The 22,296-nt window shown below is 49.3% G+C and overlaps 1 protein-coding gene and 1 pseudogene across 2 annotated transcripts in view; one reads left to right on the top strand and one right to left on the bottom strand.

Moving 5' to 3' along the window:
- The window catches only part of LOC143997778 (uncharacterized), a 101,135-nt gene that overhangs the window by 33,247 nt on the left and 45,592 nt on the right, over positions 1–22,296 (top strand). The gene's annotated exons all lie outside the window — the stretch shown is intronic.
- On the bottom strand, positions 22,089–22,195 carry LOC143999777 (U2 spliceosomal RNA; annotated as a pseudogene).

Genomic DNA, 22,296 nt, shown 5'->3' with positions numbered 1-22,296 from the left:
GTCCACAAAAGTTCTTATAAGGACTGGTAACTTGGTATAGGGTGCTACGGTACATAGGCTTGAGTGCGGTACAGTCTGCTGTTCTGTAAGGACCGCTATCGGTCCACAATAGATAGGGTTGACGTGCACCACTGCTGACCGCTCACCTATACTGCAGCAGTCCTTCAGCGGTATAGGGACTGACGTACAGTCTGCTAATCACTAACACACAACCTGCTTGTTCCACAAAAGTTCTTATAAGGACTGGTAACTTGGTATAGGGTGCTACGGTACATAGGCTTGAGTGCGGTACAGTCTGCTGTTCTGTAAGGACCGCTATCGGTCCACAATAGATAGGGTTGACGTGCACCACTGCTGACCGCTGCCCTATACTGCAGCAGTCCTTCAGCGGTATAGGGACTGACGTACAGTCTGCTAATCACTAACACACAACCTGCTTGTTCCACAAAAGTTCTTATAAGGACTGGTAACTTGGTATAGGGTGCTACGGTACATAGGCTTGAGTGCGGTACAGTCTGCTGTTCTGTAAGGACCGCTATCGGTCCACAATAGATAGGGTTGACGTGCACCACTGCTGACCGCTCACCTATACTGCAGCAGTCCTTCAGCGGTATAGGGACTGACGTACAGTCTGCTAATCACTAACACACAACCTGCTTGTTCCACAAAAGTTCTTATAAGGACTGGTAACTTGGTATAGGGTGCTACGGTACATAGGCTTGAGTGCGGTACAGTCTGCTGTTCTGTAAGGACCGCTATCGGTCCACAATAGATAGGGTTGACGTGCACCACTGCTGACCGCTGCCCTATACTGCAGCAGTCCTTCAGCGGTATAGGGACTGACGTACAGTCTGCTAAACACTAATACACAACCTGCTTGGTCCACAAAAGTTCTTATAAGGACTGGTAACTTGGTATAGGGTGCTACGGTACATAGGCTTGAGTGCGGTACAGTCTGCTGTTCTGTAAGGACCGCTATAGGTCCACAATAGATAGGGTTGACGTGCACCACTGCTGACCGCTCACCTATACTGCAGCAGTCCTTCAGCGGTATAGGGACTAAGAGTTTTGTCACAGGGTCATTTAAAAAATGACATGCAGAGGAAGAGGCAGGCCCTTCCGCAGGGGTGGTAGGGGTAGGGCAGGAGCAACAGGCTTGAGCCAAAGTGGGAAGTTGCAGAAGGTGCGTTCAATTACTTTAAAGGATGCACCAGACTTGGTTGAGTGGCTCGCTCAGCCTTACTCTTCTGCACCCTCCTCATCCTCTCGATCTGCACCCTCTTCTTCACTCTCTGCTATGTGCACCCCCAAAGACACTACCACCAACAACACGACCACCACCACCACCACCACATACCTTCCGCTTGAGTCACTGGAATTATTTTCCGATCCATATCAAGAGGACATTTCTGATGCGCAGCCACTCTTGGTATTGGATCAGGAAGAGGAGGTAGCAACAAGCGCTACTCAGCAGTCTGACGCCAGTACCCAGATCAGCCCAAGGAGGAGGTTGGTCCCCGGTGTTGCTGCCTACTCCGAGATCTCTACTTATAGCGGTGGGGAAGGTGACGTTGATGATGACGTGTCTAGTGATGTCACGTGGGTGCCCACAAGAGAGGAAGAGGAGGGGAGTTCAGAGGGAGATATGGACCAGCAGATAGGGAGGAGAAGCAGCAATGACTTACATTGCACAGCAGGGACAAAGCAGACTGCAAATGTATCAGGAGCGAGTCATCGACCATGTACGGTCACATCTGGCGCTCCCAGGACACCGGCACATGGCTCCGCAGTGTGGGCTTTTTTTAACGTGTCCGCTGCTGACAATAGCGTTGCCATCTGCAATCTTTACAGTCAACGCGTTAGTCGCGGTAAGCCCAATACTCACCTAGGGACGACCGCCTTAAGAAGGCACATGAGCAGCCATCACCGAGCCCAGTGGGAGCAACGGAACACACAAAGCCACACTGCAGGCTCTCACCGTCCAGCCTCGTCTTCTACTTCTCCTTCTCCTCTCTCCTCACAATTGTCCTCCACTCCACCTTCCATCACGCCAAGCTCACATTTTTCTGCAAAAAGGCAGGCTTCCGTGGGCCTAATGTTTGAGCGTAAAAAAATGATGATGCCGGATAACCCTCTTGCCCAACGGTTGGCGGCTGGCTTGTCAGAACTCATAGCCCGCCAACTACTGCCATATAAACTGGTGGACTCGGAGGCCTTTCGCAAATTTGTGGCCATTGGAACACCACAATGGAAGGTCCCAGGAAGGAAGTATTTCTCAGAGAAGGGCATCCCAGAGCTATATGGCCATGTTCAGCGGCAAGTGAATGTATCTCTGGCACACAGTGTCGGTGCCAAGATACATCTGACCACAGACACGTGGTCTAGCAAACACGGGCAGGGAAGGTATATCAGTTTTACTGCCCACTGGGTGAACCTTCTGACGGCCGTCAAGCATGTAACCCGTGGCACCCGTGTAGATTTGGTTTTACCGCCACGGATTGCATGCAGGCCTGACTCTTCTTCTCCTCCTCCTACTCCATCCTCCTCCCTCTCCTCCTCAGCTGCCTCCTCCTTTTCCGCTGCTAGCGTCTCTTCCACTGCACCGCCCAAGCTCCCCAGAACCTATTCCACATGCCAGGTGAGACGTTGCCATGCCGTGCTGCGTCTGTTGTGCCTGGAAGCAAAGAGCCACACTGGCCCGGCACTCCTTTCAGCTTTGCGTTCACAGGCAGATGAGTGGCTAACACCGCTCAATTTGACAGTTGGTAAAGTGGTGTGTGACAACGGTGCCAATCTGCTTAGCGCATTGAAACAGGGCAAAATCACGCACGTGCCGTGCATGGCACACGTCTTAAACTTGGTCGTGCAGCGATTCCTTGTCAAATACCCTGGGGTCCAGGACATCTTGCGGCAGGCAAGGAAAATCTCGGCCCATTTCAGAAGATCTTACACGGCCATGGCTCGCCTTGCTGACATTCAGCGGCGACACCATCTGCCGGTCAGACGTCTTATTTGCGATTGCCCGACGCGATGGAACTCAACCTTCTATATGCTTGATAGGCTGCTCCAGCAGAAACGTGCAGTTAACGTCTACCTGTATGAACTCTGCGAAAGAAACGGTTCTGGGGAGCTGGGTTTTTTTTCACCGCGCCAGTGGCTGCTCATGCGCGACACATGCAGACTTCTGCGGCCATTTGAGGAGATCACCAAACTGGTCAGTCGCAGCCATGGCGCCATCAGTGACATGGTACCTTATGCCTTCTTTCTGGAGCGTGCATTGCGTCGTGTCATTGATCAGGCTGTGGAGGAGCAGGAGCGGGAAGATGAGGAAGTCGCAATGCTGGATGAATTCCCAGGGGGGGCTACTCTATCTGAGACAAGTCAACAACAGGAGTCTGATGAGGAGTCAGAGGAGGATGGTGCCGGGGCGGATGAGCAGGAGCAAGAAGAGCATGCTTTAAACCTTTCTGGGATCCCTGTTGTGCGAGGATGGGGAGAGGAGAATGAAGAGGACGACATTATCCTGGATGATGAGCAGGAGCCAGGCCACCACACCGCTTCCACTTTAGTGCAAATGGGGGCCTTCATGCTCCAGTGTTTTAATAGGGACCCCCGTATAAAAAGCATGAGGGTCAAGGACCAGTACTGGGTGGCAACGTACTTAGACCCCCGGTACAAACACAAAATGGCGGAAATGTTACCGCCGTCGCAGAGGGCTGTCAGAATGCAGCACTTCCAGGCCTTGCTTCGAGAAATGCTGCATTCTGCTTTTGCGTGCGCTGGCAGAGGAGCAATTCCCACTCCCAGAGAAGGATTTGCGGGTACCAATCCAACAGCGCCTGCAAGAAGAGGCCGGTTTGAAGATGTGTTGGTGACTTCGGATATGAGGTCATTCTTTCAGCCGACCCATCGACAGGTGTCATCCGGATCCAGCATCAGGGAACGCCTAGACCGTCAGGTGTCCGACTACATTGGGTTAACGGCCGATGTGGACGCTCTGAGGAGTGATGAACCCCTAGACTACTGGGTGGGCAGGCTTGACCTCTGGCCAGAGCTTGCCCAATTTGCAATCGAACTGTTGGCTTGCCCCTCATCCAGTGTCCTGTCCGAAAGGACGTTCAGCGCAGCAGGGGGGATTGTGACCGATAAGCGTACTCGCCTAGCTCACCACAGTGTTAACTACCTCACATTTCTAAAAATGAATGAGGCATGGATCTCGGAGGAATTCAACACATGTGACCAGTAGACCATGTATATGTCTATAAACTATTTTTTTAATCAAGCACACAGACCTTCTTAATTCATTTGGCTCACTTCCTTGACCCAAAAAAGCACACCGTACTATATGCCCCTACCCTCCTCTTTGAAGAGGTTGAGCGGTGTCATATTTCTACTGGGGCTGCTTATGATATCCCTGTGCTGTGCTGACTTCCTCCTGGGGGTTCTTATTATGAAGGGATCACACTATCCCTGTGCTGTGCTGACTTCCTCCTGGGGGTTCTTATTATGAGGGGATCACACCATCCCTGTGCTGTGCTGACTTCCTCCTGGGGCTGCTTACGGTGCTGCTGTCAGTGCTGTATGTCACGGTGCTGCTGTCAGCGCTGTATGTCACGGTGCTGCTGTCAGCGCTGTATGTCACGGTGCTGCTGTCAGCGCTGTATGTCACGGTGCTGCTGTCAGCGCTGTATGTCACGGTGCTGCTGTCAGCGCTGTATGTCACGGTGCTGCTGTCAGCGCTGTATGTCACGGTGCTGCTGTCAGCGCTGTATGTCACGGTGCTGCTGTCAGTGCTCTGTATTACGGTGCTGCTGTCAGATGCCTCTATCACGGTGCATGTGTCATTCCGGTATGTCACGCTGCTGGTGATCATCTCCTGCACCCTCTTCTTTGCCTACCCTGGTCCCTGACCTTCCCTCTCCTCCATTGCCTTCATTAGCTCCATAGTCCTGAATTGTTAGAACAATTTCCCAAATAAAATAAAAATGCTTGTAGTTATCGATCCCAAATTCACCTCATACATGTATTATGTCATTGTCCAGATGGTGGGACTACGTTTTACCCCCTAATAATTACCACGTGGCCGCAAATTCGACATGAAGGTTTGCAAAGTTCGCCTCCCATTGAAGTCAATGGGGCCCGCGGCGAACGGTCGGTTTCGCGAACGTTTGGGTCCGTTCGCATTTCGCGTTCGCGAAACGTCCCGTCGGAAGTTCGTCCATCACTATGCAGGAGATCTTCAAAAAAAAAAAAAAGTGAAATGGCTGTTAATAGTCTACAGGAGATCTGCTAAAAAAAGAAATAGATGCTAATAGTCTGCAGGAGATCTGGTGAGAAAACGAAATAAATACCAATAGTCTGCAGGAGATCTGCAAAAAATTAAATAGATGCTAATAGTCTAATAGTAACAAATAGTAATCTGCAAAAGAAATTAAAAATGAAATAGATAGTATCTATATTCTATTCTGCACTACAACATCTCCAAATTTGGGGTTTCTAGCTCCAAGTGACCCCGAGTTACGGGGCCCCAAAGTCGGGTCGCAAAATTTCAAGCATTTTTCTGTAGCAGAGAATGACATTTTGTGACCCGACTTTGGGGCCATGTATCTTGGGGTCACTTATAGCTAGAAACACCAAATTTGGTATACAAACACAATAGAACTAGCACTACAACATCACCAAATTTGGGGTTTGATGTGCCATTGTCCACTTGCCACAAGTTGTGTATTGTATTTGTCCACTTGCCACGTCACCTGCCACTAGTTGTGTATTGTCCACTTGCCAGGACACCTGCCACAAGTGCCACGTGACCTGCCACGAGTGCCACATGGCCGGCCACGAGTGCCACGTGACCTGCCACGAGTGCCACGTGACCTGCCATATGGCCGGCCACGAGTGCCATGTGACCTGACACGAGTACCACGTGACCTGACACGAGTGCCATGTGACCGGTCACGAGTGCCACATGGCCAAGTTGTGGATTGTCCACTTGCCACGTCACCTGTCACCAAGTGACCCCAGATATGGGCAATATGCCAAGTACTTTTCTGCAGCAGAGAATGACATTTTGCGACCTGACTTTGGGGCCACGTATCTCGGATACAGGGCCCTAAATTTGGGTCGCAAAATATTTTCGAATCCGGTTGAAATAGTTTCCAATGCAGTTGAAATAATTTCGAATCATGTTGAAATCATTTCGAAAATATTTCAACCAAATTCGAAAATATTTCTACCGGATTCGAAATGATTTCAACATGATTCGAAATTATTTCAACTGCATTGGAAACTATTTCAACGGGATTCGAAAATATTTTGCGACCCGAATTTAGGGCCATGTATCTCGGGGTCACTTGGTGCTAGAAACCCCAAATTTGGAGATGTTGTAGTGCTAGGTCTATTGTGTTTTTATACAAAATTTGGTGTTTCTAGCTAAAAGTGACCCCGAGATACGTGGCCCCAAAGTCGGGTCACAAAATGTCATTCTCTGCTGCAGAAAAATGCTTGACATTTTGCGACCCGACTTTGGGGCCCCATAACTCGGGGTCACTTGGAGCTAGAAACCCCAAATTTGGAGAGGTTGCAGTGCTAGTTCTACTGTGTTTGCATCCATAATTTGGGGTTTCTAGTTGAAAGTGGCCCTGAGATATGTGGCCCCAAATTCGGGTCGAAAAATGTAATTTTTTGAATTTCGTTTGAATTCGTTAGCATTGTAATTCGGTAATTCGGATGCATCCGAATGTCCGAATAATGAAAATTCGTCCGAATTTCGATTCGGAACGAAACGAAATGCACATGTCTACTGATCTTGTGTACACAGCATTAGAGAAGGGTGCTTAACAAATTCAATCGGTCAGTATGCTTTTTCTAGTGAGAGCTTGAGACAGTCACGGCAAATGTTGTCCTGCTGCCAGTGAAGAGTTTAATGATTGCTCAAAAAGGGTTATTCCTTTGTATTGGATCAACTTTAATGATGATCTTCCCAGTTTAATGTTGTTTTATGGACAAATTAAGGAACAGAGGCAATTAAAATTTAAGGAAGCACTTAGATTGCACAAGCACTTTGAAATGTGCCGTGACTGTCTCAAGCTCTAACTGGAAAAAGGTGTCTGCAGCGCGAGCAGGAGAGGAAATAGCCAGGATAAAGAGAAGCCTGCAACTATCCATGACTAGGGAACCACGGCCGCGGGGCGGGTGCATTAGAAGACCGGCATGTAAGTTCTTGCTTGCCTGATATCCCCTCTATTCACCTCCTCCCCGATCATCGGAATCTGTAGCAGGAGGACAAGTGGAGAACACAAGTATGTAGGAGGTACAGAGGGGGAAAGGTGCGTGTGTTGGTTGGGGGGGGGAGGCTTACAGTGAAGAACAGGTACTGTATGCAGGGCCGGACTGGGAATAAAAACCAGCCCTGGAAAAAATTTCATAGCAGCCCCACAGCATTATTATACCAGCCCAACAGCATGACGTCATTATTTTCTTGTTCATGAAAGGGAAAACCCTACATTTTAAAGCACATTTGATGAAGATTGTATTATATACAGATATGAAATCACATAGGGCTATATATATATATATATATATATATATATACAAATTCCAGTTAAAAGTGGTAAGTGGACAATCATCAAGGGAGACCCCAGGAACTCAGAACGTGGTGGGGACAACCTTCCACAGAAAGAATACATTAAGGAAAGGGGAGGTGGGTGCCCACCAAATGCAGCTTTACTCTGCCTGTGAATGCAGTCTCACTGTGCCCACAAATGCAGCCTCACTGTGCCCATCAAATGCAGCTTTACTGTACCTTGAATGCAGTCTCACTGTGCACATGAATGCAGCCTCACTGTGCCCATCATTGCAGCCCCTCCTGTGTCCCATGTCCCAGTCTGTATTCCCTGTCTGTGGGAAGGTGTGTTGTTGATGCTCGGTACGGTACCTTGCATGCCAGCAGGATATCCATGACGGCCAGCAGCAGGCAGGGTCTGTTCCCGTTTTGGATGGGGATGGTGCTCCTTCCAGAGGATCTGTTTGCTGTGAGATGAAGTGGTCCCTGGCCACCTGCACCTTCAGCTGTCCCCATTTTCTGGCCCCAGTCAGCCTGTTCTCTGGTCCCAGGGAAGTGGAGAGCACTGGGTGGGAGCTGGAGAGAAGGGGAAGCACTGGCGGGGTTGGAGAACACATGGGTGGGGGCAAAGAGCAGGGGGAGTGGAGATCACAGTGGTGGGGAGCATAGAGCGCTGGGGCGGGGAACTTGAGAGCACTGTGGGGGCCAAAAAGAACAGGGGTGGAGAGCACGGAAGGCTGAGAGCACTGAGGGGGCTAAGAGTGTGGGATGGCGAGGAGCACTGGGGGGGCAGAAAAACAGGGGTGGAGAGCATGGGGCTGGAGAGCACTGGGGAGTACAAAGAGTAGGGGGGAGTGGAGAGCAATGGGGGGGAGCTTGGGAGCACCAGTGGGCCCCAGAAAGAACAGGGGGAAAAGGACGGGAGTGGAGAGTGCTGGGGCAGCAAAAAAGAACAGGGGTGAAGAGCATGGGGGTAGAGAGCGCTGGTGGGGCTGGAGAGCAATGGGTGAAGTTTGGGAGCACCAGGGGGCCAGAAAGAACAGGGGTGGGGAGAATGGGGGGCTGGAGAGCACTGGGGTGGGGGCTGGAGAGTGATGGGGAGAGCTGGAGAGCACTGGGGGGCAGAGAAAGAACAGGGGAGGGAGAGCACTTGGGGGAAACAAACGGGGGGAGCACTGGGGGGAGTGAAGAGCACTGGGGGGAACAAGGGGGAGAGCACTGGGGGGAATGGAGAGCACTGGGGGGGACAGAGGGGGAAAGCACTGGTGGGAGTGAAGAGCACTGGGGGGGAAGAACAAGGGTGAGAGCACTGGGGGGAGTGGAGATCACTGGGGGGAGGAAGAACAGGGGGGTGAGCACTGGGGGAGTAAAGAGCACTGGGGGGGAAGAACGGGGGGGAGAGCACTGGGGGGAGTGAAGAGGGGGAGTGGAGAGCACTGGGGGGGAGCTTGGGAGCACCAGTGGGGCCCAGAAAGAACAGGGGGAAAAGCACGGGAGTGGAGAGTGCTGGGGCAGCAAAAAAGAACAGGGGTGAAGAGCATGGGGGTAGTGAGTGCTGGGGGGGCTAGAGAGCGATGGGTGGAGCTTGGGAGCACCAGGGGGCCAGAAAGAACAGGGGTGGGGAGAATGGGGGGCTGGAGAGCACTGGGGTGGGGGCTGGAGAGTGATGGGGAGAGCTGGAGAGCACTGGGGGGCAGAGAAAGAACAGGGGAGGGAGAGCACTTGGGGGAAACAAACGGGGTGGAGCACTGGGGGGAGTGAAGAGCACTGGGGGGGAACAAGGGGGAGAGCACTGGGGGGAATGGAGAGCACTGGGGGGGACAGAGGGGGGAAAGCACTGGTGGGAGTGAAGAGCACTGGGGGGGGAGAACAAGGGTGAGAACACTGGGGGAGTAAAGAGCACTGGGGGGGGGAATGGGGGGGAGAGCACAGCACTAGGGGGGGAGAACAGAGAGGGAGAGCACTGGGGGTAGTGAAGAGCATGGGGGAGAAGAACAGGGGAGAGCACTGGTGGGAGTGGAGAGCACGGGGGGGTGGGTAAGAGCACTGGGGGGGAAGAACAGGGGGGAGAGCACTGGGGGGAGTGAAGAGCACTGGGGAAGTGAAGAGCACTGGGGGGGAGAATGGGGGTAGAGCACTGGGGGGAGAAGAACGGGGGAAGCACTGGGGTAAGTGGAGAGCACTGGGGGAGTGAAGAGCACTGGGGGGGAGAGCACTGGGGGGAGTGAAGAGCACTGGGGGGAGAGCACTGGGGGGAGTGAAGAGCACTGGGGGGGAGAGCACTGGGGGGAGTGGAGAGCACTGGGGGGAAGAACAGGGGGAGAGCACTGGTGGGAGTGGAGAGCACTGGGGGGAGAACAGGGGGGAGAGCACTGGGGGGAGAACGGGGGGGAGGGCACTGGGGGGAGTGGAGAGAACTGGGGGAAGAACGGGGAGGAGAGCACAGCACTGGGGGCAGAACAGGGCGAGGAGAGCACTAGGGGAAGTGGAGAGCAGGGGGTAGAACAGGGGGGAGCACTGGGGGGAGTGGAGAGCACTGGGGGGCACTGGGGGGAGTGAAGAGCACTGGGGGGAAGAACAGGGGGGAGTGGGAAGAACGGGGGTGAGCACTGGGGGAAGTGGAGAGCACTGGGGGGAAGAACAGGGGGGAGTGGGAAGAACGGGGGGGAGCACTGGGGGAAGTGGAGAGCACTGGGGGGAAGAACAGGGGGGAGTAGAGAGCACTGGGATGGTGGCTAGAGAAAGATGGGGAGAGCTGGAGGGGGGGGCAGAAAGAACAGGGGTGGAGGAGAGCACTGGGGGGGGGGGGGGGGGCAGGGAGCACAGGGTGAACTGGGGGAGCAGTAAAATAAGTTGTATAGGAGAATCGGCAGGGGGGCTGCATATAGAGGAAATTATCTTTCTATATTCCTCCATGCAGCCTCTGAATACTTGATTCTCTTCCTCTCCCTCCTGCAAGCATTCAGCGGCTGTATGGAGGAATATAGAAAGATAATTTCATCTATATGCCGATCCTCCTATCCAAGCACTGTGGCACACAGGGCAGGCTGTACGGGATCTCATCCTCTGGATCACAGTGCTGGCTGGCTCTGTGTTCGGCAGCCGCGCTGTAACACAGTCCCGTCCCTCCAGACCAGCTCATGTGATAGTATATAGAATCAACGTTCCGCCTATCACATGAGCTGGTCTGGGGGGGCGGGACTGTGTTACAACGCGGCTGCCGAACACAGAGCCAGCCAGCGCTGTGATCCGCAGGGGTGAAGGTGCGGGAATTGGGGTGATCTGAGGGGTGAAGGTGCGGGAATTGGGGTGATCTGAGGGGTGAAGGTGCAGGAATTGGGGTGATCTGAGGGGTGAAGGTGTGGGAATTTGGGTGATCTGAGGGGTGAAGGTGCAGGAATTGGGGTGATCTGAGGGGTGAAGGTGCAGGAATTGGGGTGATCTGAGGGGTGAAGGTGTGGGAATTGGGGTGATCTGAAGGGTGAAGGTGCGGGAATTGGGATGATCTGAGGGGTGAAGGTGCAGGAATTGGGGGTTATCTGAGGGGTGAAGGTGCAGGAATTTGGGTGATCTGAGGGGTGAAGGTGCAGGAATTGGGGTGATCTGAGGGGTGAAGGTGCGGGAATTGGGGTGATCTGATTGGTGAAGGTGCAGGAATTGGGGTGATCTGAGGGGTGAAGGTGCGGGAATTGGGGTGATGTGAGGGGTGAAGGTGCAGGAATTGGGGTGATGTGAGGGGTGAAGGTGCGGGAATTGGGGTTATCTGAGGGGTGAAGGTGCAGGAATTGGGGTGATCTGAGGGGTGAAGGTGCAGGAATTGGGGTGATGTGAGGGGTGAAGGTGCGGGAATTGGGGTTATCTGAGGGGTGAAGGTGCAGGAATTGGGGTGATCTGAGGGGTGAAGGTGCAGGAATTGGGGTGATCTGAGGGGTGAAGGTGCGGGAATTGGGGTGATCTGAGGTCTAAAAATAATTATATTTTGTGTTTTCACAACTTAAAATGATTGTGAATGTTGTAATAAAAACAAAACATGTCATGTAGGGACAACTCACATCGGTCGGGACATTAAGGCTGCTTATGGGGGGGGGGCACAAAAACTCCTTCTTTGCTGCCCCCCCTCCAAAGAAAATTACATAGTTAGTGAGGTTGAAAAAAGACACAAGTCCATCCAGTTCAACCTTAAAAACAAATAAATAAAATTAAAAATAATCGTACAATCCACATACCCAATTTTATGCCCCCAATTGATCCAGAGGAAGGCGAAAAATAAAACCCCAACAGAGCATGCTCCAATTTGCTACAGCAGGGGAAAAAAATTCCTTCCTGATCCTCCAAGAGGCAATGGGATTTTCCCTGGATCAACTTTACCTATGTTAGTACCCAGTTATATTGACCTACAGGTCAAATTTGCAGCCACAAAATAATTAATAGCTGTGCAAACATAGTCCCACCACATGGCCAATGACATAACACATGTATGAGGTGAATCTGGGATCGACAACTACAAGTATTCTTTTTTTATATGGGAAATTGTGACAATTCAGGACTGTGGAGCGCATGAAGGCAATGGAGGAGAGGGAAGGTCAGGGACCAGGGTAGGCAAAGAAGAGGGTGCAGGAGATGATCACCAGCAGCGTGACATACAGCAATGACACCTGCACCGTGATAGTCATCTGACACCAGCACCGTGATAGAGAGCACTGACATCAGCAGCGTGACATACAGCACTAACACCAGCACCGTGATATACAGCACTGACAGCAGCACCGTGATAGAGAGTACTGACATCAGCACCGTGATATACAGCACTGACACCTGCACCGTAAGCAGCCCCAGGAGGAAGTCAGCATAGTACAGGGATGGTGGGAGCCCCTCATAATGAGCATAGCACAGGGATGGTGGGAGCCCCTCATAATGAGCATAGCATAGGGATGGTGGGAGCCCCTCATAATATGCACAGCAGAGGTACAGCCCCAGGAGGAAGTCAGCACAGCACAGGGATGGTGGGAGCCCCTCATAATAAGCAGCCCCAGGAGAAAATCAGCACAGGGATGGTGGGAGCCCCTCATAATAAGCAGCCCCAGGAGGATGTCAGCATAGCACAGGGATGGTGGGAGCCCCTCATAATAAGCAGCCCCAGGAGGATGTCAGCATAGCACAGGGATGGTGGGAGCCCCTCATAATATGCACAGCAGAGGTACAGCCCCAGGGGGAAGTCAGCACAGCACAGGGATGGTGGGAGCCCCTCATAATAAGCAGCCCCAGTAGAAATATGACACCGCTCAACCTCTTCAAAGAGGAGGGTAGGGGCATATAGTACGGTGTGCTTTTTTTGGACAAGGGAGTGAGCCAAATGAAGAAAGAAGGTCTGTGTGCTCGATTTAAAAAAATGGTTTATAGACATATACATGGTCTACTGGTCACATGTGTGGAATTCCTCCGAGATCCATGCCTCATTCATTTTTAGAAATGTGAGGTAGTTAACACTTTCGTGAGCTAGGCGAGTACGCTTATCGGTCACGATCCCCCCTGCTGCGCTAAACGTCCTTTCGGACAGGACACTGGATGAGGGGCAAGCCAACAGTTCAATTGTAAATTGGGCAAGCTCTGGCCAGAGGTCAAGCCTGCCCACCCAGTAGTCCAGGGGTTCATCACTCCTCAGAGTGTCCACATCGGCCGTTAACCCGATGTAATCGGACACCTGATGGTCTAGGCGTTCCCTGATGCTGGATCCGGATGACACCTGTCGATGGGTCGGCTGAAAGAATGACCTCATATCCGAAGTCACCAACACATCTTCAAACCGCCCTCTTCTTGCAGGCGCTGTTGGATTGGTACCCGCAACTCCTTCTCTGGGAGTGGGAATTGCTCCTCTGCCAGCGCACGCAAAAGCAGAATGCAGCATTTCTCGAAGCAAGGCCTGGAAGTGCTGCATTCTGACAGCCCTCTGTGATGGTGGTAACATTTCCGCCATTTTGTGTTTGTACCGGGGTCTAAGTACGTTGCCACCCAGTACTGGTCCTTGACCCTTATGCTTTTTATACGGGGGTCTCTATTAAAACACTGGAGCATGAAGGCCCCCATTTGCACTAAAGTGGAAGCGGTGTGGTGGCCTGGCTCCTGCTCATCATCCAGGATAATGTCGTCGTCTTCATTCTCCTCTCCCCATCCACGCACAACAGGGATCCCAGAAAGGTTTAAAGCATGCTCTTCTTGCTCCTCCTAATCCGCCCCGGCACCATCCTCCTCTGACTCCTCTTCAGACTCCTGTTGTTGACTTGTCTCAGATAGAGTAGCCCCCCTGGGAATTCATCCAGCATTGCGACTTCCTCATCTTCCCGCTCCTGCTCCTCCACAGCTTGATCAATGACACGATCAATGACAATGAAATGTACAAATGCAGCAATTTAGAATCCGCATGAAAGGTTTAGCGCTAGGAAACACTTTTTGAAAAAGAAGTGCATTTTATATACATCTATATAGATCAAACCAAAATAAGGGACAAATGAGGAGGAATGAGGGACTTTGTTCCAAATCAGGGACAGTTGGGAGCTATGGAGGTGGTAGGGGGGTGTGCAGGGTGGCAGTAGGGTGGATGGGCGGCTTTCAGCCGCCTTCGACCCTTCCCGGTGGCTTTCGGCTGCCTTCAGCTCTTCTTGACGGCTTTTGCCCGCCTTCGGCCCTTCCGGGCGGCCGAAAACCGCAGAGAATGGCTGAGAGTGGCCGAAAGCCGCCAAGAAGAGTCGAAGGCAGCCGAAAGCTAACGAGCGCCGCTGAGATACACAGGACATCTCAGCGGCGCCATTTTTAAAAAGAAAAGCTAAAAATAAAACAGACAAGTCTGAAAATGACACAGACAAGGGGACAAGGCTGCAAATGACACTGACGAGGCTTCAGATGGACACTGATAAGGCTGCATTGATGGGCATTTAAATGTAAGATTTTCTTTTCCTTAAACTTCCCTCCTAAAAGTTTTTTTCCTTAAAATTTCCTCCTAAACTTGGGGTGCGTGTTACACGCCAATAAATACGGTAAGTATGACATGTTTGTTATTTTAAAAAGAAAAAAAAGGGAACCTTTTGTGTCCATTTAAAACTCAGCAGCTACAGTATTTGCAGCTGCTGACTTTTAATATTTTTTTGGAGGAGGGGTGGGGGGGGGGGGACCTGGAGCTCCTCTTTAATTCATGGGGTGCCCTGGGTACTCCTTTGCAAGGATATATTTAACAGCAGCCCACAGTGGCTACAGTAATGTATCCATTGTTTTTTTTTTTTTTTTGAGAACATAAAAAAAATACAATGTTGCAACTTTGTTGCTTCTGCTGTCCTGCTGACCTATAGATATTTGTGACAATGAAATAGGTTGTTTTTGCTTATTCGGTGCATAGAACGTGATAGGGCTTTGCCCACCTCACCATAACTTGTCTGCTTGTGCCCTTGTATGATATTCAGTGTTTGGTGACTTGTTGTAGTGATCATATAAAGATATTAATAACTGTGTGGATTTTGTAGGTACTGAACGCGGCCTTTCTACGGTAGAAAATTGTAAAAGGTCTTTACTGGAGAAACTGAACAAATATACGAGCAGCACAGAGAAGGTTGGATCTCTGACCATTTACAAGAGGAAAATGGACCAGCAGAGTATAGGGGAATTTAAAAAAGTGAAGCTCAATAAGAAAAGTAAAGTGATCATGATGGTTGGTGAAACCGGATCTGGTAAAACAACCCTGATTAATGCTATGTTCAACTACATCTTTGGTGTGGAGTGGAAGGATGATCACCGGATTCAGCTAATTGAAGAGATTAGTAAGAAGAGTCAAGCCCACAGCCAAACATCAAGTGTCACCACGTACGAGATCAACAACGAAGTTGGGTTCCGAATCCCGTACCCCATAACCATCATTGACACTCCGGGGTTTGGAGACACCAGAGGAATAGATTGTGATGAGAAAATCATGCGGAAGATACGAGAATTTTTTTCTAAATGCAAATTCACGGAAATTGATGCGATTTGTTTTGTGGTTCAGTCGTCTTCGGCTCGGTTAACTCCAACACAGGTGTACATCTATGACAACATTTTATCCATTTTTGGGAAAGACATCAAGGACAATATAGTCTTCTTCACCACCTTCTCTGATGTCCAGGAACCGAGCGTTCTCGCCGCAATTACTGAGGCTGATGTTCCCTGTGCAAAATCTAAAGATGGAAAACCTGTGCATTTTATGGTCAATAACGGCATGCTGTACGCTGATAACAACCCTGATAAAGTTGGCAAACGTGTCTACAAGACTCAGGAAATGCAGTGGGAAATGGGAATGGAAAGCATTGAGGAATTTTTTTTACAATATTTGCCTGGATTAGCCAGTAAAGATTTAACTTTAACAAAGAAAGTTCTAGCAGAAAGAAATGCTTTGGAGGTAACTTTGGATGGACTTGGCCGAAAAATTGAGGTGGTGACCGGGAAACAGCATGAATTGGAGCAAACCGAGAGAGTTCTGACTGAAAACAGGGCGGAGGTTAAAAGGAATGAGAATTTTGAGTATGAAGTGACAGAACATGTAAGAAGACAGGTAGACTCATCCAAATACTCAACCAACTGCCGGGCGTGCAGCTCTACATGTCACCAAGACTGCATCGTGCCTATTAACCCCCTGGTTTATTTCTGTGAAGTTTTTGATTTATTGGGAACTTGTCGTGTGTGTGATCATAGCACCAGACCACACTTTTCAGAAAAGTCTTACTGGGAAACTTTTGTTGAAACCACAAAGAAAACGTATTCTGATATTAAAGAAAAATATGAAAAAGCGAAGAATGAGGTGATGACTGTGGAAAAAGTTATTTCAGAATTGAAGAAAGATATTAAGAAGGCAGAGGATGAGGTACGGGAAGTTACTGGGGAGATTGCTAAGATCCTCCAACGTCTCCAGGAGATCGCCTTAAAACCAAACCCGATGTCTGCCACAGATTACATAAAGCTGCTCATCGAAAAAGAGAAGCGGGAAGGAAAGACTGGATTTTTGGAGAGAATTAAAATAATGGAAAAAAACATAAAAATTTTTGAAAATGTAAAAGTTCGACTGGCAAATGGCCAAACTTAAAAAAAAAACAAGGTGCCATTGTAAATCTTGTTGGTCCCAATTATTGTTTTTTTTTTTATTAAGCAGTTCCCCAATACCTCCCATCTCACCCATTTTTAGATATGATAGAGAACAATACCCGTGTGTGCCTCACACTACTCCTTGCTTTCCTTTTTTTACTCATCCATACCATACAGCATATGATAATTAGTGAATACATAGACAGACCCATATTGGAATTTCAGTACTTATAGTACTTCCAGCATGTTTTTCTGCTATTGTCATGTGAGAGCCAATGAAATTATGTCTGATATTACATAGTTAGATAGTAGGTGAGGTTGAAAAAAGACACAAGTCCATCAAGTCCAACCTATGTGTGTGATTATGTGTCAGTATTACATTGTATATCTCTATATGTTGTTGTCGTCCAGGTGCTTATCTAATATTTTATTGAAACCATCGATGCCCACTCCTGGGACCACTGCCTGTGGAAGGGAATTCCACATCCTTGCCGCTCTTACAGTAAAGAACCCTCTATGTAGTTTAGGATTAAACCTCTCTTCTTCTAATTTTAGTGAGTGGCCATGTGTTCCTCAGTCACTAAAAAAACGGTTTTATCTGGTTTTCAAAGGAAAGCATTGTTGTGTCTATAAGAGAACTTATCATCATTTGGATAATCCAAGCATTCAGCCCATCATGAATGCTGCTGCCAGACTCATCCACCTTACCAACTGCTCAGTGTCCTCCATTCCTCTCCCCCAATCCCTCCACTGGCCTCCATTCAGTGTCCTCCACCCCTCTCTGCCAATCCCACCACTGGCCTCCATTCAGTGTCTCTACCCCTATCTGCCATTTCCTCCACTGGCCTCCATTCAGTGTCCTCCACCCCTCTTTGCCAATCCCACCACTGGCCTCCATGCAGTGTCCTCCACCCCTCTCTGCCAATCCCTACATTGGCTTCTGCTCACCCAACAAGTGAAATTCAAAATACGAACAATAACTTGTAAAGCCATCCACAACATGGCCGCCAGCTTCATCACTAACCTAGTCTCAGAATATTAACCAAATCGTTCTCTTCGTTCCTCCCAAAATCTCTAGCGCTCTCATCGCCGGCTCCCAAGCTTGCCCCCAGGACTTCTCCAGAAGCCTCTCCTATCCTATGGAATTCCCTACCCCAATCTGTCTGACTATCTCCTACTCTATCCACTTTTAGACGTTCCCTGAAAACTCATCTCTTCAGGGAAGCCTACCCAGCCCCCACCTAACAACTGCACATTTATTTTCTCCATCAGACCCCCCCCCCCCCCCCACGGTTATATCCTTTTGTATCGCTTGACCCTCTTTTAGATTGTAAGCTCTAACGAGCTGAGCCCTCTGATCCCTCCTGTGTTGAATTGAATTGTAAGTGTACTGCCTGCCTTCATGTTGTAAAGCGCTGTTGGCGCTTTATAAATGTTGTATAATAAACATAATAATGGGGTATTCATAGGTAAGTTATTTAAACTGTCATGGAAATATACAATGTAAGCTTTGCTCTATGTTTGAATTCAGTTAAAGTTTAGAGCTACGAGGAGATGTTTACTGATCAGTAATGATTGATTAGGAATAGCGATGGATGGAACACATGGCTCCCTATGGAGTAAGATACACAATTTCCATGCAGAGGAGATCAATGTCACATGATCATAAATTGCTCCAATCACACACCATCAACCACAGCAATATTCTTCTGCATGTTATCTGTAGAACTTATTCCACATTTCATTTGTTTAGCAATCAGTTGCTTCTTCTGGTGATTTTAGCAGCACAGTTGAGGTGTTCCATCGGCCAGGTCATGGCCTTCCATCTGCTGGGCGACGGCCTGACCGAGTTCACAGTGTAAAGATCTGATGGGGATCACTTTCCCCCTGCAGGGCCGCAGGGTGACAGTAACAGCGGGCACAGTCTCTGCAGAGCACTGCTACTGTACAGGGCTCACCCCAATAGATGGGCACAGAGTCTGTAGATAAAGAGTGCAGGAACACAGGCACCGACAGCAGGGGGAAAGTGATCCCCTCCAGCTACTGTCACACCGCAGAAAACAATCGGCGTGGGGGGCAGGAGAGACAAGCTGCAGGTCTGGAGGTGGGGAGAAACACTGGGCACTGCAACCTCTGTGTCACAAGTGTAAGGGGTGCACTGACCAACAGGGTAAGGAAAGCATACAGACCACCAGGGTAAGGGAGCACACTGACCAGCAGGGTGTGGGGTACACTGACCACCAGGGTATGAGTTACACTGACCACCAGGGTATGGGGGACACTGACCAGCATGGTATGAGGTACTCTGACCACTAGGGTAAGGGGGCACACTGACCACCAGGGTATGGGGGAACACTGACCACCAGGGTATGGGTGACACACTGACCACCAGGGTAAGGGGGGCACACTGACCACCAGGGTAAGGGGGGCACACTGACCACCAGGGCAAGGGGGGCACGCGGAGCTAGAATTTGTAACTTGCAAAGCTTCTACCCTCAAGCACATGTAAATCTTGAGAGACAATACAATATATTATATAAAAGCAACTATTTAGTTTTATGTTAGACATTTTAGAAAGGAATTTTTGCTTCTTTGTATCAGAAAAACAAATTTTATATTTACAATTTGTTTTTATATTTCTACGCTGAGCTACTTACATATCCTGCTTAGAGATAACCCAGCTTCCCGCCTATTATAGAGAATAAGAGAGAAGAGTATTGTGGTATAGACACCTAGAGATATTGTACAGTACATGGTCATATCCAACATTCAGAGCTCAGTTATGTTATAAATAATGTTTTCATTGATGTGATATAATGAAAAACATCTTGAACTGCGGTATAAACATCATATAAAATATATAATTCTGGTTTAAGCTGTAAAATGGGTGATAATTTGTGGAAATTGTTGTATTTTTGTTTAGCATTTGTCATTTTCCTACTAGATATCCAATGATAGAATTTTATATTTTCATATTTTGTAACCACCCAAATCAGCGGCCAATGGAAATGTACCAACCATAAAACTTCTGTGCAATGGCTGAAAGAACTCAGAGCCTCCATATTGTCTGTACTCTTCTCCATATCTGTGAAAATAAAACCTTCTTATCTCATGAAGAGAAGAATCCGGTCTTTGTAATTTGTAATTTGTAATTTTATAAAATCCACTCTTCAGCTCAGACATTTTTTGCCTCCCTTGGTGGTCAGACCGGCTACTTACTTCACCCCCATTTCTGATGTAAGAAAGAAGGGTCAACCTGGACAACTGACACCCAACGGTAAGACTTCTGTACCTATTCTCTGCTCACCCAGGGCTGTAGATTATTTTTTTCCCTGGGGGGTTCAGTCCTGGACAGTTAGAGGAAAATAGGTGGCATAAAGATTGCGTCACAGGGAATTATGGGTAAAATTGTGTGGAAGGGGGTTAAAACCTGAGCCTCCTCAATGGGATGGATTTACTAAAGGCATTTAGATTGTGCACTCTATAAGTGCAGTAGTTGCCTCTATGCAATTAGAAATGGGTGAGGTTAAGCAGTAACTAATTAGGGATCAATTGGCACAAACAAATGTCCTAACCTAAAAAGCTGTTATAACTCTCTAGGTCAAAAATACAAATCCTCAGTAAACTTTTAAAAACATAAATAGTGCAGCGCTAAATAAAACTAGACAAAATCACTAAGGATTAATAAATCTCCCAATCAATGTTGTTACAGACAAACCTCCTTGTACCATGTAAGATCAAAATGAGACATCCAATAGTGATCTCTGTATGACCTCAGTACATTTTATTTAAATCCAAAAGTAAATCTACTCACAAGTGAAGCACTTTGATCCCAGTGCTAAGAATGGAATTGTTTGCTGCAAACTGCAAGCATGTCTCACAAAGTCTAAGTTGGAGGGTGGCTGCTGCTGATGTGTTCAGCTCCTCCCGCGCGCGTATCGTCCCAGTGGGTGAGACTTCTGCCACATACACATGTAGCGGACTATCTGACGGACTTAGTCTGGCGGACTTCCCGCCAGAATGTCCGTCGGACTTTTCGAACGGGCTACTTGCCCACACACGGGACACTTTTTCAGCGGACTAATACGGCGTACTAAATCCGCCGTACTTTTGAAATGAACGGACTCGCCCACACACGCGGAGGAAAGTCCGCTCATTTCAAGTGGGTCTCCAGGTAGGCGGGGCCCGTGAAGGAGAGGTCGCTGGCCCCGCCACCTGGTATGGACATAAAGGGGAACCCCAACGCCGAAAAAAACGGCGTGGGTGTTCCCCCAGGGCCACATCAGAGCCTTGTCTGAGCACGCTACCCGGCCGGCCAGGAAAGGGGGGGGACGAGCGAGCCCCCCCCCCCCCGAGCCGTACCAGGCTGCGTGCCCTCAACATGGGGGGTGCCTTGGGGAAGGGGGGACGCGCGCACCCCCCCACCCTAAAGCACCTTGTCCCCATGTTGATGAGGACAAGGGCCTCTTCCCGACAACCCTGGCCGTTGGTTGTTGGGGTCTGCGGGCGGAGGGCTTATCGGAATCCAGGAGCCCCCTTTAATAAGGGGGCCCCCGGATACCGGCCCCCCCCACCCTATGTGAATGAGTATCCATTCACCTGTGAAAAAAAGTAAAAAAAAAAACACAAGTGGAAGTTCCGCTAATCTGATCCCTCCCCCATCCGGTGCCACAATCGGCATCTTTCAGGGGGGAGGGGGGTGCAGTTACCTGGATAATCCAGGTATCTGCACCCACTTCCGGGACAGACCGCCGCAGACCCCCGCAGATGCCCCCCCCCCCCCCCGTTGTGTTCTGTGAAACACACAGTTCCCAGGACACAGCGGGGACCAGAAGAGAAGCGCAGCAAGACTCGCGCATGTGCAGTAGGGAACCGGGCAGTGAAGCCGCAACGCTTCACTTCCCGATTCCCTGACAGAGGATGGCGGCGGGGGCAGCAGAGAGACGAGCGATCGCTCGTCATCTGCCGCCGACATCGCTGGACCCTGGGGCAGGTAAGTGTCCATTTATTAAAAGTCAGCAGGTGCAATATTAGTAGCTGCTGGCTTTTAATATTTTTTTTTTTAGCTGCAGAACCGCTTTAAAGCACCCAGCCAGACTGTGTTTCCATGCCTACTAGAGGAGACAGCGCCCCCTATGGCCAGGCTGAACACCCTATAGTCCAGTCAGACTGATGCTGAGGTCAAAATTTGGAATAATACTCAAACCAAACTGCAGTTTAGGTGTAACTTTAAATTTCAAAAACACATAGCACGTGCTCTTCAGGAGCCAGCACTACAATAAAAATTCACACATAAAAAATACATATATAAAATATTTTTAATATATATATACTGTATGGTGTATTTAGACAGGATAATTTGGTTGGTTTGGCTGGTCGGTAAGTTGAGCTGGGGATTTCTTTGGTTTTGCTTTGCATGTGTTGACCTTCCATGTGCTACTTGCTACAAAGGCCAGTTTTAGGTGAGGGCAGTGGCCAGTTGTTTGTATTAAAGAACAGATACTACACTTGATCTTAGCCAAAAGGCAGAGAAGAAGCCTGGACAGGTAAGTGCCCTAATATTAAAAGTCAGCAGCTACAGTATTTGTAGCTGCTGACTTTTAATTAAAGCTCCTCTTTAATGTATGGAGTTCCCTGGG

The sequence above is a fragment of the Lithobates pipiens genome, unplaced genomic scaffold, assembly GCF_037356315.1.
Source record: "Lithobates pipiens isolate NorthernLeopardFrog02 unplaced genomic scaffold, aLitPip1_a1.2 Scaffold_19, whole genome shotgun sequence".
NCBI lineage: Eukaryota > Metazoa > Chordata > Amphibia > Anura > Ranidae > Lithobates > Lithobates pipiens.
The sequence above is the reverse complement of the archived record's forward strand: the minus strand, read 5'-3'. Positions and strand labels throughout refer to the sequence as shown.